At 44.0% G+C, this 18,159-nt stretch overlaps 1 protein-coding gene and 2 pseudogenes across 1 annotated transcript in view; 2 read left to right on the forward strand and 1 right to left on the reverse strand.

The window, feature by feature from the left end:
- ASIP (agouti signaling protein) overlaps positions 1 to 18,159 on the forward strand; it is an 89,681-nt gene that overhangs the window by 56,580 nt on the left and 14,942 nt on the right. The gene's annotated exons all lie outside the window — the stretch shown is intronic.
- LOC103214285 (density-regulated protein pseudogene) lies at positions 2,445 to 3,086 on the reverse strand (annotated as a pseudogene).
- Positions 8,800 to 10,953, forward strand: LOC103214288 (actin-related protein 2/3 complex subunit 5 pseudogene; annotated as a pseudogene).

Here is an 18,159-nt window from a genome sequence, read left to right on the forward strand (position 1 = left end):
ACAAGGACAATTTTAATCCTGCATTTTCCTATAGTAACATCCACTGCTGGCTATCTATGGATTGAAACTGCGTTTGCTAAGAACTGTGGAGCACATGATGACACAGGCACACAGACATCTTCCAGCACCGACACAATACATACGTAACACCTACAAGATAGTCGCGATGGATAAATGTGCTTCAAAAGTAATTCTATTTAGTAAAATTCATAGTTAATGCAGAATTTCATGTTTTAATTTTACATCTTTCGAATACTTTACATTTTTCTAATACTTTTTTTTTTTTTAACTCCTCATTCAAGATTATAATTTGCATGGCAATAAATAATGGTTTCATGGGCTCTAAGTTTCTTAGAAGTGTTCACAGCAATTTAGAACACCACGAGTCTTCCTTCCAATTTGCAGCATCTGATTTAAAGTTTAAATTCATCTAACGCACCATTAAAACTCTCATTTTCTCTTGTGAGAAGAGATGTTTCAATTGCTATTTCCAGGACTATATATTGAGCATGGGTGTACAGTATTTTTAATTGGTTAGCAGAATTTTACTCACATAATTTATAGCCAGAATAAGAAACTCTAACCTCTCTGAATGACCTTCCACTCAGAACAATGATGATGATCAATGTCTAAAATGTATCTGGGGTGCCCCCCCTTGACATTACCAAATGTTTCCAAGTAATCTTAGAAAATACGATTATTTAGGCCGGGTGCAGTGGCTCAGGCCTGTAATCCCAGCACTTTGGGAGGCCAAGGCGGGCGGATCACAAGGTCAGGAGATCGCGACCATCCTGGCTAACTTGGTGAAACCCTGTCTCTACTAAAAATACAAAAAATTAGCCGAGCGTGGTGGCGGGCGCCTGTAGTCCCAGCTACTTGGGAGGCTGAGGCAGGAGAATGGCGGGAACCCGGGAGGTGGAGCTTGCAGTGAGCGGAGATCACGCCACTTGCACTCCAGCCTGGGCGAGAGCGAGACTCCATCTCAAAAAAAAAAAAAAAAAAGAAAATACGATTATTTAAACGTATGCATAATATTCTACCACACAATGTACCATCACTTTTTAAACTATTTTCCAATTGTTCATTTATAACATTTTTAATTTTTCGTTATAAATAATATTGTGATGAATACTTTCATCCATAAGTTTTACGCAAGACTGGTTATTTCTTCCAATGTCTTCTAATGTCAAAGAAGTGGCTTACTGGTTCAAACAGTGCACATACATGGTTTAAGGCTTTTAGTATACTTTACCAAATAATCTCCAGAAGAGCTCGAACAACTCCTACCAACAGTATGTTATTGTGCCCATAGGGTGGACTTTGTAACAACAAAGCAAATTCAACCACAAATCTATTAGATTCACACCGATCTCAAAACTATCACATGAAAGAAGCAAGGAGACATATTACCGGTTAGGAAGCCAAATTCAAATTATTTTAAAAAATCACTCAGCTTTAGATCAGTAGACTAATCAACAAAAATGCTCCCCATAAAGTCTACCAGGTTTTTCCAAAAATATAGTTAAAAAGAGAGAAAGAGAAAGTCAGGCCGGGCACAGTGGCTCATGCCTGTAATCCCAGCACTTTGGGAGGCCAAGGTGGGCAAATCACGAGGTCAGGAGTTCGAGAACAGCCTGGCAAACATGGTGAAACCCTGTCTGTACTAAAAATACAAAACTTAACTGGGCATGGTGGCGGGCATCTGTAATACCCGCTACTCAGGAGACTGAGGCAGGAGAATTGCTCAAACCCGGGAGGCGGAGGTTGCAGTGAGCTGAGATCGCGCCACTGCACTCCAGCACGGGCGACAATGTGAGACTCTGTCTCAAAAAAAAAAAAAAAAAAAGAGAGAGAGTGAAAGAGAAAGTCAGTACCAAATGACCAATTTTTTTTTTTTTAGACGGAGTCTCACTCTGTCATCCAGGCTGGAGTGCAGTGGCGTGATCTTGGCTCATTGCAATCTCCGCATCCCGGGTTCCAGCGATTCTCATGCCTCAGCCTCTTGAGTAGCTGGGACTACAGGTGCACACCATGCCTGGCTAAATTTTGTATTTTTTTTAGTAGAGACGGGGTGTCACCATATTGGCCAGGCTGGTCTCCAACTCCTGACCTCATGATCTGCCTACCCTGGCCTCCCAATGTGCTGGGATTACAGGTGTGAGCCACCGCGCCCAGCAAATGACCAAAATTGTTTATTTGACTAAATTCTATTAATGCATGAGCATGACAGTCTCCCTGTTTATTTGACTTTGGCAGTTAAAAAAACAAGCAGCCTTGTACAGAACAGTGAAAACGCCGAGGACAAGGGCAGTCTGCAGTTTTACCGTAGAATATATATATACACACACACACTACAGTAAATATATATATATACTACTGTAAAAAAAAAAAAATATATATATATATATATATATATATATATATATATATATATAGGCCTCCCTTTGGCCATATCAACTCCCAGTTCAGGCCATTAAATACAGACAAATTTTCAAATTCACGTCTTTACTTCTCCAAGATCTTCGATGCTGTCATCATCTACCTCTGGCCATTTTTCGGAATGACATCAATTATGTCATCTGTAAAGTCTCCCTGAACGATAATTTCATCCTCCCCATTACTGAGGCAGCACAGGAGAATTTTTGAGCAAAAAATCTTTGTGCTTCTTTAAGATCAATTTCAAAAATTGCAAGGCCACACACTCTTGTCACATATTTCTTCTTTGCCCTGGGAATTTGGGCTATAGTAACCTTTTGTGGCACGGTCTCTTTTTGTTTTATTTGGCGTCTTCCACCTCTCTTCTGTTTTTTCTTCTCTTCTTCTTCCCCTGCTGTTCCTTGACCCTCACTAATTCCAGCTTCTTGTTTGGGTGAATTTTCTACAGTAAGTTTTGCAAGTTCATTTGGAAAATTCTTCTCTCACCATTGTCTACAATGAGCAACATCAGGCATATATTCACAGTACTCTACTCTGTTGGTAATGAACAGACTCCACAATAAAGGACTTATTGGGTAATCGGCATCTAACTTAGCACTGTTCCTTGGGTTTCCTTTGCAATCAGTCCCACTGGATTCAGAAATCTCAGCTCACTGCAACCTCTGCCTCTGGGCTCAAGCAATCTTCCCACCTCAGCCTCCTAGGACCACAGGCACATGCCATCATGCCTGACTAATTTTTTGTATTTTTGGTAGAGATGGGGTTTTGCCATGTTGCCCAGGCCGGTCTTGAACTCCTGACCTCAAGTGATCTGCCCACCTCGGCCTCCCAAAGTGCTAGGATTACAGGCATGAGCCCCTGCGCCGGGCCTTCATCTTTTATATTTTTTAAAATTGCAGATAAACATGAAGCTCCCTTTACTGATTAACTCCAATTCCCACAACTCTTCTATTTATTTCTTTTCCTGTGTACTTTTTTTCTCTCTCCTTTCCTTTTCTGCCTGTTTTGTACTCCTGTCTTTAATTTAAAAATCTAGTGAGTTTAACATTTTATGTTTTTAGGTTTTTTTGTTTTAGTTTGAGTTGTCATTATTATTTTTTTTCTTTTTTGGTTTTTTTATTGTGAGACAGGGTCTCACTCTATCACCCAGGCTGGAGTGCAGCGGCATGATCACGGCTCACCACAGCCTCAACCTCCCAGGCTTAGGTGAGCCACCTGCCTCAGGCTCTCAAGTAGCTGGGACTACAGGCATGAGCCAATGTACCCTGCCGTGTTTAACATAGTATATGCCTCTCTCCTAAATAGCCGTTTTTAGAAAAGACTGATTTAAATTGATATTTACCTCACATGGTCCTCAACTGAAACAGGTTTCCATCTTACTATGAAAGCTATGATTATTATATTATATAATGTTTGTTTTTTTTTTTTGAGACAGAGTCTCCTTCTGTCACCCAGGCTGGAGTGCAATGGTGTGATCTTGGCTCACTGCGACCTCCGCCTCCCGGGTTCAAGTGATTCTCCTGCCTCAGCCTCCTGAGTAACTGGGATTACAGGCGCATGCCACCACGCCCAGCAAATTTTTTAGATTTTTAGTAGAGACGAGGTTTCATCATGTTAGTCAGGCTGGTCTTGAACTCCTGACGTCATGATGTACCTGCCTCAGCCTCCCAAAATGGTGGGACTACAGGTGTGAGTCACTGCACCCTGCCAGTGCTTTTTCTTATATGACTTTTTTTTTGAGACATGGTCTCACTCTGTTCCCCAGACTGGAATGCAGTGGCACAAACACAGCTCACTGCAGCCTTGATCTCCTAGGCTCAAGTGATCCTCCTGCCTCAGCCTCCCAAGATAGCTGAAACTATAGGCATGCACTACCGCGCCCAGCTAATTTTTTAAATTTTTGTGGAGATGAGGTCTCGCCATGTTGTCCAGGCTGGTCTCAAACTCCTGGTCTCAAGCAATCTTCCTGACTCCACCTCCCAAAGTGCTGGGATTACAGGCATAAGCCTTGGTGCCCTGTCTTGTGTGACTTTTAAATTGCCCCTGAGGGCCGGGCACAGTGGCACATGCCTGTAATCCCAGCACTTTGGAAGGCCAAGGAGGGCAGATCGCCTGAGATCAAAAGTTTGAGACCAGCCTGGCCAACATGGTGAAACCCTGTTGCTCCTAAAAATACAAAAATTAGCCTGGTGTGGTGATGGGCACCTGTAATCCCAGCTACTCAGGAGGCTGAGGAAGGAGAATCGCTTGAACCCGGGAGGTGGAGGTTGCAGTGAGCCGAGATCATGCCATTGCACTCCAGCCTGGCAACAGAGCAAGACTCCGTCTCAAAAAAAAAAAAAAAAAATTGCCTCTGAAGGCATGTCTAGAATTCAAAGATATTTTAATCTACTTGCAGCATTAGAATGAACTTATGACATCTCAATATTACAACTTTGGGGAAAAACATTCTACTGACTGTCTCAATTCTGGCTGTATTAGCTAAAAACTAAAATCAGTTTTAAGTTATTAAAATCCCATTACTTATGCCATAGCTCATTTTCAATCAAAAATATTATTATTCTTACCAGAGTTAGCTGGAAATCATTGTCTATCTTCAGAAGTCAGATTTATTCTCAGAGGGCAAATCGTCACAATAAAAGAAATATTCAGGCCAGGCACAATGGCTCACCCTTGTAATTCCAGCACTTTGGGAGGCTGAGGAGAGAGTGTCTCTTGAGCCCAGGAGTTCGAGACTAACCTGGGCAACATTGTGAGACCTCACCTCTACTAAAAAAATAATTGGCCTGGCATGGTGGCTCACACCTGTAGTCTCAGCTGCTTGGGAGGCTGAGGTGGGAGAATTGCTTGAGCCCAGGAGGTGAAGGCTGCAGTGAGCTATGATCTTGCCATTGCCTTCCAGCCTGGGTGACAGAGCAAGATCCTATCTATAAAAACAGAAAGAAAGAAATATTCAACGGAATATGTTGTAGCCTCTCTGAAAGGGATGCCACTTATTTGGAATAACAGCAAGTCAACGTTAGAAAAGAACTTAAAAATCGAATAATTCATCAGCCTGGGCAACATGGTAAAACCCCATCTCTACCAAAAATACAAAAAAAAAAAAAAAAAAACAAATTAGCCAGGCATGGTGGCACATGCCTGTCGACCCAGCTACTAAGGAGGCTGAGGTGGGAGAATTGCTTGAACCCTGAAGGCAGAGGTTACCTGCCTTCTGGGCTGAGATGGCACCACTGCACTCCAGCCTGAGTGACAGAGCAAGACCCTGTCTCAAAAAAAAAAAAAAAAAAAAAAAAGCCACCCTGTAAAGCAGGAAATTCAAGGAGACTGCCAGAGGGAAAAGGCTGCAGAGTGTGGAGAAGAAAGGGCACTCCTGCCTGCTATACAGAACCACTTTAGAGAGGGGGCCCGGCAGGAGCCACACAGAGGTGAGTGTGGAGCTCTCTAGGAGCTGCAGACCGAAATCAGGGGTCTGAGGAAATTAGAGAGGCCCAAGACCCCATACGTGGAACTACTCTCTTCTGCATACCCAAGGCATTTGTTTCACTTGTGCCTCAACTCTAGCACTTCTCCCTCCTCCTTTTGTTAGTTACTTGTCTCTCTTCCCTGAAGCACTGAAAGCCATTTAAAGGTAGAGCATCTGTTCTTCACATATATTGAACATACAGTAACTTGATTCAGTTGACAGAAACATTTCCTGAGGCCTTATTTTGCGCTGAGCACAACGTTAGGCCCTGGGTTGGTGTGGCCTGGGAGTGGTGGGGGGTGGAGCAGTGGGTATGTAGATGAATAAGGCACAGGTCCTGCCCTTGATGAATCCTCAGTCTAGAAGAAGCAGACAAATGAACAAATAATTATAATAGAATGTATTCAGAGAAGAGAGATTAACTCCCCTGGAAGGGAACCATCAGATAAGACTTTTGAATAGCATTCAAAACATATTTGTTAGCCAGGCTCAGTGGCTCATGCCTGTAATCCCAACAGTGTGGGAGGTTGAGGCAGGAGGATCACTTGAGGTCAGGAGTTCAAGACCAGCCTGGGCAACATAGCAAGACCCTCATATCTACAAAATATTTTAAAATTAGCCAGTCATGGTGGCGTGTGTGTGTAGTCCCAGCTACTCAGGAGGCTGAGGTGGAAGGATCACCTAAGCCCAGGAGGTTGAGACCACAGTGAGCTATGATTGTGCCACTGCACTACTGCCTGGACAGCAGAGCAAGACCTTGTCTCTAAAAAATTAAAATATAAATAAAAGTAAATGTCATGATTGATTGGCTATTCTAGGACGACACTAAGTAAATGAAACATATTGCCACCCTCATGCTACCCCAGAAATTATGTCTGATCATGGACATTACTGATAAAGCTGAGTGGACTTTACTGAAAGTCCCTCAGCTAGCCTCCTATGCTCACCCCAGCCAGGCTCTTGCCGCAGCTGTAACATAACCCAGGTAGGTGGAAGATGTGGGGGGAAGCAGGGTCCCCCTGCAGCTGCCGAACATCTGGTGTGCAGAATTGAGGTAACTAATAATGACAGGTGGTTCTCCCCTGGGCCCTGACCCTCAGAATTTGGGACAGCTAGTTTGGCTAAGAAACTAAACCCTGGCCGGGTGCGGTGGCTCAAGCCTGTAATCCCAGCACTTTGGGAGGCCGAGACGGGTGGATCACGAGGTCAGGAGATCGAGACCATCCTGGCTAACCCGGTGAAACCCCGTCTCTACTAAAAAATACAAAAAACTAGCCGGGCGAGGTGGCGGGCGCCTGTAGTCCCAGCTACTCAGGAGGCTGAGGCAGGAGAATGGCGTAAACCCGGGAGGCGGAGCTTGCAGTGAGCTGAGATCCGGCTACTGCACTCCAGCCTGGGTGACAGAGCGAGACTCCGTCTCAAAAAAAAAAAAAAAGAAAGAAACTAAACCCCAACAAAATTGTGTGTTGCCTTTCCCAAGTTTTAGCATTTCAGAAACAGTGGCCGATGAACCAGAAGGGTAATAGAGTTTGAGAGTATCCCAGGGCAAAAAGGGGCCTCAGGTGAAAGAAGATACACGACAAGCAAGCTGTATGTTTTGGTGACAGAGCAGTAGTTGTTGAGAGCAAACTCCACCCTGAATTTGAACTATGAAAGGGAAGGAGAGTCCTACAAATTCCTCAACATCATTGTCACAAACTGTATATGACTCTCCATCCAGCTTCTTTAAATCTTTTCAGAGTATGTCAGGTAGCATCCAGTATTTTATTTCTATAATATCATCCTTTGCTTTTGTTTTTATTTTTATTTTTAAGACAGGGACTTGCTCTGTTGCCCAGGCTGGAGTGCAGTGGCACAATCATGGCTCGCTGCAACCTCAACCTCCTGAGCTCAGGCAATTCTCCCACATCAGCCTCCTGACTAACTGGGACCACAGGCGTGCACCACCGCGACTGACTAATTTTTAAATAATTTGTAGGGACGCGGTCTCCCTGTGTCGCCCAGACTGGTCTCAAACTCCTGGACTCAAGCGATCCTCCCACCTTGGCCTCCCAAAGTGCTGGGAGTACAGGTGTAAGCCACTGCACTTGGCCATCCTTTGTTTGTTTGTTTTTTAATTGCAAAGTAATAAAAAAGTAAATAAGACACGCTTATTTTTAAAATTCAAATACAGAAGTACATAAAGGAAAACATGCATGTTTCTACTTCACTCTCCATCCTCAATCCCACTGCTAAGGAGCAATCATCACTTAAATGTTTATCCTTCCAGACTTTTTTCTCTGCTATGCAAACATGTACATATTTGAATATGTTTTGATATTTACAGGATCATACTTTTTATAATTTTTTTTTTTTTTTTTTTTGAGACGGAGTCTCACTCTGTTGCCCAGGCTGGAATGCAATGGCACAATCTCGGCTCACTACAACCTCCACCTCCCAGGTTCAAGTGATTCTCCTGCCTCAGCCTCCTGAGTAGCTGGAATTACAGGCGCTCACCACCACGCTCGGCTAATTTTTGTATTTTAGTAGAGACGGAGTTTCACCATGTTAGCCAGGCTGGTCTTGAACTCCTGACCTCATGATCCACCCGCCTCGGCCTCCCAAAGTGCTGGGATTATAGGCCTGAGCCACCGCGCCCAGCCACTTTTTACAATCTTTAATTTGTTTCAGTATTACATTTTTAAAATATACTCTGAACCAGTACCAGTCTAGAATGATGCGCCCCTTTCAACAAGACACTTTCCCCACTGTAGAACTGCACTACTGCTACCTAAAACTGAAAGAAATCAGCAACCTCCCCTGCCCTTATGTGTCTGTGATTGTGGATGAGCCACATGCAGGTTATAGGAATATCATATACAAACATTCTGAGGTTTTTCAGGGCCAGAGAACCCATTATGGACCCAGAGAAAGCTATGGACCCTCTCTCTGAAAAATCACATATGCACAACGTTTCGCAGACGATTTCGAGGTCGAGAATTTCCTCTTGCTATCATTTCCCTTTCTTCCCAAGTATATGCTTTGTTTCAAAAGCGTGATCAAAGGAAAGCCTGCCTCCATCTGCACTAACCTGAATGAGTCTGCTGAAGTCTGCAGCTGCTCCTCCATGCTGCGGTCCATCTGATACTTTTTGATTTCTGTTCACTCTCCTTCAAAGGGATGAGCCTCACCCAGATCCCCCAGGTCTCTGGCCATTGGTGCTTGGCAGGGCTGGTGGAAGCCACTATTATGACTAACTGAGCCCAGTCACCTCCCCTCCAATGCCAGCTTGCTGGCTACCCAGACACTCTGGCTACCTTGACTAGTGTCACTAGCAAAGCCCAGGGCAGGCTGTCAGAGTTGTGCCTCACAAACACCTAGTGTGGTCAGCAGCTGACACTGTTCACTGTCTGCAAGAAGACTGCTTAAACAAACAAACAAAAAAAATAGTAAAACAATGCTAAAATAAAAATTAAAAGGGAAGCCAGGTGCAGTGGTGCCCCTACAGTCCCAGCTACTTGAGTGGCTGAAGCAGGAGGATTACCTAAGGCCAGGAGTTTCAGGCCAGCCTGGGCAACACAGTGAGCCCACATCTCAAAAACGTTAAAAAGGCCGAGAGCAGTGGCTCATGCCTGTAATCCCAGCACTTTGGGAGGCTGGGGCGGGTGGATCACTTGAGATCAGGAGTTTGAGACCAGCCTGGCCAACATGGTGAAACCCGATCTGTACTAAAAGTACAAAATTAGACGGGCACGGTGGTGGTGCATGCCTGTAATCCCAGCTACTCGGGAGGCTGAGGTGGGAGAATCGCTTGAACCCAGGAGGTGGAGGTGCCTTTGCCTCTTCTTCCGTTCTCATCTCTCGCTACACCTCCGTCCCAATAGGTACTTAGTCATGCCACATGACTGGGAGACTGTAGTCCTTTCCTTTGCTGTGGGGAACAAGGCCTTAACCCTGAAGGATTAAGATACAATGCTATCCCCAGTGCTGTCGCTAAGGGGATTCCCTCAGTGCATACTCAGGACGCTGAGTGTACCCTACTCAGGGATGATCTCGACACTGTTGTCTCCTATATTCCCTCAAGCAGAGATCTTACATATTAACATACATGTGTGCACACACATCAACAAGACTCCTGGGTTACATCAACCAATTGCCCTGGACCCGTACAAACCCTCATTGCTGTTACCACTCATGAGGGACACACTCACTGCTATTAATACAATTGCAGCCCCAGAGTGGAAGAGGGAAGTGAATCAGGCGCCGGGCAGTGGGCTGCTGGGCTCGGCTTGCTGAGGTAGAGGCAGCGCCAAGAAGAGGCCTTTGCCACTGGTAGGGATTGGGATGTCAAAGAACAGCGTCGTCGGCCCAGTTCCGGAAGGTGGACGTGGATGAATATGACGAGAACAAGTTCGTGGACGAAGAAGATGGGGGTGACGGCCAGGCCGGGCCCGACGGCCAGGCCGGCCCGACGAGGGCGAGGTGGACTCCTGCCTGCAGCAAGGAAATGTGACAGCTGCCCTACAGGCAGCTCTGAAGAACCTCCCCATCAACACCAAAAGTCAGGCAGTGAAGGACCGGGCAGGCAGCATTGTCTTGAAGGTGCTCATCTCTTTTAAAGCTAATGATATTGAAAAGACAGTTCAATCTCCGGACAAGAATGGTGTGGATCTCCTAATGAAGTGTATGTGTAAAGGATTTGGGAGCCCCTCTGACAATAGCAGTGCTGTGTTACTGCAGTGGCATGGAAAGGCACTTGCTGCTGGAGGAGTAGGGTCCATTGTTTGTGTTTTGACTGCAAGAGAAACCGTGTAGATTGGCAGGAAGTGGAAATCTGCCTCGGGAGTGGGAATTGCTGGTACAAAGACCAAAACAACCAAATGCCACCGCTGCCCTGTGGGTAGCATCTGTTTCTCTCAGCTGTGCCTTCTTGCTTTTTCATATCTATAAAGAAGAAAATTACATATCAGTTTTCCTTTAATGAAAATTGGGATAATATAGAAGAAATTGTGTTAAAATATGTTTCATCCTTTCAAAACCATTTCAGTGATGTTTATACCAGTCTGTATATGGTGTAATTTACATTCAAGTTTAATTGTGCAATTTTTAACCCCTATTGGCTGGTTTTTTGTTTTGTTTTGTGTTATTTTTACCTAATACTAAGAGATTTGGTCAGAATTTGAGGCCAGTTTCCTAGCTCACTGCTAGTCGGGAAATGATATTTACAAAAAATATGAGAGACTGGCAGTTACTAACATTGCAAAATTGAGGCCGGGTGCAGTGGCTCAAGCCTGTAATTCCAGCACTTTGGGAGACGGGTGGATCACGAGGTCAGGAGATCGAGACCATCCTGGCTAACACGGTGAAACCCCGTCTCTACTAAAAAACACAAAAAACTAGCTGGGCGAGGTGGCGGGCACCTGTAGTCCCAGCTACACGGGAGGCTGAGGCAGGAGAATGGCCTAAACCCGGGAGGCGGAGCTTGCATTGAGCTGAGATCCGGCCACTGCACTCCAGCCCAGGTGACAGGCGACAGAGCGAGACTCCGTCTCAAAAAAAAAAAAAAAAAAAAAAAAAATTGCAAAACTGGACCATATTTCCCTTATTTAAGCAAAATATGTTTTTGGAATAAGTGGTGGGTGAATACCACTACCGAGTTCTAGCTTTGTTTTTGCTTGCCTCCTGATTAACTGTACTGTGGGTTTAAGTGTGCTACCTTCTCTCAGCATCCAATAATCATGGCCTATTTGTGGTCACCCAGGGTTCAGAGCAAGAAGTCTTGCTCTATACAAATGTATCTATAAAATATCAGAGCTTGTTGGGCATGAACATCAAACTTTTGTTCTAATATTATGACTCTGTTTGGAAAAAACTGTAAATCAGAAAGAATGATTTGCAGAAAGAAAAACTATGGTGTAATTCAAACTCTGGGCAGCCTCTGAATGAAATGCTACTTTCTTTAGAAATATAATAGCTGCCTTAGACATTATGAGGTACACAGCTAGTATTTAAGATACTATTTGGTGTGAGATGGTATCTCATTGTGGTTTTGATTTGCATTTCTCTGATGGCCAGTGATGATGAGCATTTTTTCATGTGTCTGTTGGCTGTACGAATGTCTTCTTTTGAGAAATGTCTGTTCATATCCTTTGCCCACTTTTTGATGGGGTTGTTTTTTTTCTTGTAAATTTGTTTGAGTTCTTTGTAGGTTCTGGATATTAGCCCTTTGTCAGATGAGTAGATTGCAAAAATTTTCTCCCATGCTGTAGGTTGCCTGTTCACTCTGATGGTAGTTTCTTTTGCTGTGCAAAAGCTCTTTAGTTTAATGAGATCCCATTTGTCAATTTTGGCTTTTGCTGCCGTTGCTTTTGGTGTTTTAGACATGAAGTCTTTGCCCATGCCTATGTCCTGAATGGTACTACCTAGGTTTTCCTCTAGGATTTTTATGACACTAGTTAGAATGGCGATCATTAAAAAGTCAGGAAACAACAGGTGCTGGAGAGGATGTGGAGAAATAGGAACACTTTTACACTGTTGGTGGGATTGTAAACTAGTTCAACCATTATGGAAAACAGTATGGCGATTCCTCAAGGATCTAGAACTAGATGTACCATATGACCCAGCCATTCCATTACTGGGTATATACCCAAAGGATTATAAATCATGCTGCTATAAAGACACATGCACACATATGTTTATTGTGGCACTATTCACAATAGCAAAGACTTGTAATCAACCCAAATGTCCATCAGTGACAGACTGGATTAAGAAAATGTGGCACATATACACCATGGAATACTATGCAGCCATAAAAAAGGATAAGTTTGTGTCCTTTGTAGGGACATGGATGCAGCTGGAAACCATCATTCTTAGCAAACTATCACAAGAACAGAAAACCAAACACCGCATGTTCTCACTCATAGGTGGGAACTGAACAATGAGATCACTTGGACTTGGGAAGGGGAACATCACACACCGGGGCCTATCATGGGGAGGGGGGAGGGGGGAGGGATTGTACTGGGAGTTATACCTGATGTAAATGACGAGTTGATGGGTGCTGACGAGTTGATGGCTGCAGCACACCAACATGGCACAAGTATACATATGTAACAAACCTGCACGTTATGCACATGTACCCTAGAACTCAAAGTATAATAATCTAAAAAAAAAAAAAAAAGATACTATTTAATATGCCCCATAAATGTCTTCAGTGTTCTTCAGGGTGATTGGGATCTCAGAAGATTTGGTTTAGATCCAAACAAATACACATTCTGTGTTTTAGCTCAGTGTTTTTTTAAAAAAGAAACTGCCACACAGCAAAAAATTGTTTACTTTGTTGGACAAACCAAATCAGTTCTCAAAAAATGACCGGTGCTTATAAAAAGTTATAAATATCCAGTAGTTCCAAAACAAACCACCTGACCAAGGAGGAAGTCAGCTTGTGATTAGTATTTACATTGGACACCAGTTTTGTAATCACTGACTTATGTGCAAACTGGTGCAGAAATTCTATAAACTCTTTGCTGATTTCGAGACCTGCTTTTTATTTCATTTTGTTTTGTTTTGTAAAAATGATAAAACTTCAGAAAATAAAATGTCAGTGTTGAATAATTTAAAAAAAAAAAAAACAATTGCAGTGTTCTTGTACAAACTTTCCATTGACTTTCCATGCCCTCTTTTCCAGGCTTAGTCAGATTCAGTCACACTTATGCATTTGTAAATTCTTCAGCTCTTAAGGAAGTATAATAAGTGGCCCTTATAAAATCTTTCTCTGTGTAACTATTTAAGTTGCCCAATGGCACAGTGATGGGGAGGCAAGAATCGGAAATGAGGAATTTGCTATGTTCTGAATGTTTATGCCCTCTCAGATTCGGATGTTGAAATCCTCACTGCCAAGGTGATAGTGTAAGCAGGTGGGGCCTTTTGGAGGTGACTAGGTCATGGTGGCAGAGCCCTCATGAATGAGACTAGTGCCTTTATAAAAGAAGCCCAAGGGAAACCCCTTCCACCTTGTGAGATTACAGAGATGATGGCTGTCTATGAAGAAATAGGCCCTCACTAGATATTGAATCTGCCTGCACCTTGATCTTAGATTTCCCAGCCTCCAGAACTGTGAGAAATAAATTTCTGTTGTTTAGAAACCACCCAGTCTATGATATTTTGTTATAGTCACCTAAATAGACTAAGACAGGATTTATAGAATTTAAGGATAGCAGGTAGATTCTTTCATTCATTTCACAAATTTTTGTGAAGTTGCTGCTCTGTGCCTCATACTCTATACTAAATCATATAGTCCTATCCTCTTATGAAGGGGGCCTGCCCCTCCACAGCTGTGAGTATTTCTCATCAGGTGGGACAAGAGACTGAGAAAAGAAATAAGACACAGAGACAAAGTATAGAGAGAGAACAGTGGGCCCAGGGGACCGGCACTCAGTATATGGAGGACCCGCACTGGCGCCGGTCTCTGAGTTCCCTCAGTATTTATTGATTATTATTGTTAATATTTTAGTGAGGGGAGTGTGGCAGGGCAACAGGTGGGAGAAGGTCAGCAGGGAAACATGTGAGCAAAGGAATCTGCATCATGAATAAGTTCCAGGAAAGGTACCGTGCGCAGATGTGTATGTAGGCTAGATTTATGTTTTTCTTTACTCAAACATCTCAGTGTAGCAAAGAGCAACAGAGCAGTATTGTTGTCAGTATATCTTGTCTCTAGCCACAGGGCAGTTTTCTCCTATCTTAGAATAGAACGAATGAGAATGGTCGGATTTACACCGAGACATTCCATTCCCAGGGAGGAGCAGGAGACAGAAGCCTTCCTCTTATCTCAACTGCAAAGAGGCCTCCCTCTTTCCCTACTCCTCCTCAGCACAGGCCCTTTACAGGTGTCGGGCGGGGGGATGGTAAGGTCTTTCCTTTCCCACGAGGCCATATCTCAGGCTGTCTCAGTGGGGGAAACCTTGGACAATACCCAGGCTTTCTTGGGCAGAGGTCCCTGAGGCTTTCTGCAGAGCATTGTATCCCTGGTTAATCGAGAATGGAGAATGGCGATGACTTTTACCAGGCATACCACCTGCAAACATATTGTTAACAAGGCACATCCTACACAGCCCTAAATCCATTAAACTTTGATTCAATACAGCACATGTTTCTGTGAGCACAGGGTTGGAACTAAAGTTACAGGTTAACAGCATCTCAAAGCAGAAACAATTTTTCTTAGTACAGATCAAAATGGAGTTTCTTATGTCTTCCTTTTCTACATAGACACAGTAACAACCTGATCTCTCTTCCTTTTTTTTTTTTTTGAGACGGAGTCTCGCTCTGTCGCCCAGGCTGGAGTGCAGTGGCACAATCTCAGCTCACTGCAAGCTCTGCCTCTCGGGTTCACGCCATTCTCCTGCCTCAGCCTCCCGAGTAGCTGGGACTACAGGCGCCCGCCACCACGCCCGGCTAATTTTTTTGTATTTTTAGTAGAGACGGGGTTTCACCATGTTAGCCAGGATGGTCTCGATCTCCTGACCTCGTGATCCACCTGCCTTGCCCTCCCAGAGTGCTGGGATTACAGTTGTGAGCCATCGTGCCCAGCCTGTTCTTTCTTTTCCCTACACTCTTTTTTTTTTTTTTTTAATTTATTTATTTATTGAGACAGAGTCTCGCTCCATTGCCCGGGCTGGAGTGCAATGGCACAATCTCAGCTCACTGCAACCTCCACCTCCTGGGTTCAAGCAATTCTTGAGCTTCAGCCTCCCGAGTAGTAGGCATGCACCATCAAGCCCGGCTAATTTTTGTATTTTTAGTAGAGACGGGGTTTCACCATGTTGGCCAGGCTGGTCTCAAATTCCTGGCCTCAAGTGACCCACCCGCCTCAGCCTCCCAAAGTGCTGGGCTTACAGGCGTGAGTGCCAGGCCCTATCCCCTTATTTTAAAACTGAGAAAGCTGAGACTCAGATGGACCTAGGGTCACACAGTCGTTTAAATGACAGGTTCATCCAGGTGATCTTACTCGTGTGTCTGGATTCTTCTTTTTATCCACCATGCTGAAGAGAAACTCATCTTAAGTCCTAAATAGTAACTTAACACAGATGATGAATTTAAAAGGAGACTTGTCATCAGAAATATCACAGATCAAGTAACAGTCTTCATCACTGTGGAGTGGAAAGACAGTTGAGAAACCCAGTTACACAGCTACTGATTGCTGTCAGCATTATTGTCCTGCTTTTTTGGTTTTGTTTTGTTTTTTGAGACAGAGTCTTACTCTGTCACCTAGGCTGGTGTGCAGTGGCACAATCTTGGCTCACTACAACCTCTGCCTCCTGGATTCAAGTGATTCTCCTGCCTTAGCCTTCCAAGTAGTTGGGATTACAGGCATGCGCCACCATGCCCAGCTAATTTTTGTATTTTTAGTAGAGATGAGCTTTCGCCACATTGGTCAGGCTGGTCTCGAACTCCTGACCTCAGGTGATCCACTTGCCTCGGCCTCCCAAAGTGCTGGGATTATAGGCGTGAGCCACAGCGCCCGGCTTAGCATCATTGTCCTGTATTAATAGCAGGGAGTGTTTCTCTGATGAGTAGTAACAGCAACGAGGTCTGTACAGATCCACAAACCTTTACCTGTAATTGCAAAATCCCAACACCCTGAAAACTATAAGGTTTTGTTCCTTTGGCAACTCATTTGGCAGCAAAATCTGAACTTGCCTGAAGACATTTGGCAACAAAATGCGTCCTGAATTGATGTGAATCAATTCATAGTCTGTATTCATCCTGCCTATTATGAAGATCCGTGCCTTTTTGCTATAGAAGCATTAAGATTTTTATTGTAGGGCTTTCCCAGACCCTTATATGTGGTTTAATATAATATATAGATGATACTACTTTTCTAACATTCACAAAGTTCTGAATTCTAAAAAACATCTGACCCCAAGGGTCCTAATACAACTAAACATGATGGACCTGTATTACATTTAGAATATACATATCCCTCCAGAACTGAGGTAAGGAATACTGGTCTTTAACTCTCTCCCTATAATACCCAAATAAGATTTACTCCACTGAGACTTCACCAATCCAAGACTCAGTCCAATTGTATGGTTCTACCAGGAGAACTGTTTTGCCAGGGGTTGGTCTGTCTTAAACTAACCCCTAGGATTCACTTGTCGTGAGTTAGGCTGGGGATTTAACCTGGTGAGATCTCCTGCCTGCCCATTGTGCAGTGACTAGTGTTTACATTAGGCTTGTGGCTGCTCTGATGGTGAAGTGAGCTTGTACCTACATTATCAAGTGTTCATAGCAAGTGATCAGTGTGGACTTTGGTCCCATGGATATTGGCCTCTGGTCATGAGCTGTCCCACTACTCCTTAGATTTGTAATACTGAATTGGACTGTTGATTCAGTCCCCTCATTCTCAATCCTGTTCCTGGGTCTAAGTTAATCTTCCCCAAACTCCTGTCACCTTTTTCTTTCTTCTTTTCTGGTACGATCACAGCTCACTACAGCCTCAACCTCCTAGGTTCAAGCAATCCTCCCTCCCACCTCACCCTCCCAAGTGGCTGGGACCACAGGTGTGTACTATCACACCTGTGGGCAGCCAGCCACCCAGGTGCCATGGCAAGAGACCGAGGGCACAAGCTGTTCCAGTATAATAAAGAAAATATATAGAATAAGAATAGTTACACTAGAAATAGATTATAGATATAATTATATATGAATATCATTAATCATTAGTTTATAGCATTACTCTTTATTCCAATATTATGATAATCTTTGTTCTACAATTATAACCTAGGAAAAACCAGGCCATACAGAGATAGGAGCTGAAGGGACACGGTGAGAAAGTGACCAGAAGACAAGAGTATAAGCCCTCTGTCACACCTGGACAAAGCCACTAGAGGGCTCCCTAGTCTAGCAGTAATGCCAGCGCCTGGGAAGGCACCTGTTACCTAGTGGTCCTTGGTCTAGTGATAGCGTCAGTGCCTGGGGAAGGCACCAGTTACTCAGCAGACTGGGAAAGGGACTCTCCCTTTCCCCGGGGGAATTAGAGAAGACTCTGCTCCACCACCTCTTGTGGAAGGCCTGACATCAGTCAGGCCTGTCCACAGCCATCTGGAGGACTATCTCCCTGTGATGCTGTGCTTCAGTGGTCATGCTCCTGGTCTGCTTTCATATTCCACCCTGTACACCTGGCTCCACCTTCTAGATAGCAGTAGCAGAATTAGTGAAAGTACTAAAGTCTTTGAAATGTATAGAAGAAATAATGGCACAAGCTGTCCTCTCTGTCTCTCTGC

Source organism: Chlorocebus sabaeus, chromosome 2 (assembly GCF_047675955.1).
Source record: "Chlorocebus sabaeus isolate Y175 chromosome 2, mChlSab1.0.hap1, whole genome shotgun sequence".
NCBI lineage: Eukaryota > Metazoa > Chordata > Mammalia > Primates > Cercopithecidae > Chlorocebus > Chlorocebus sabaeus.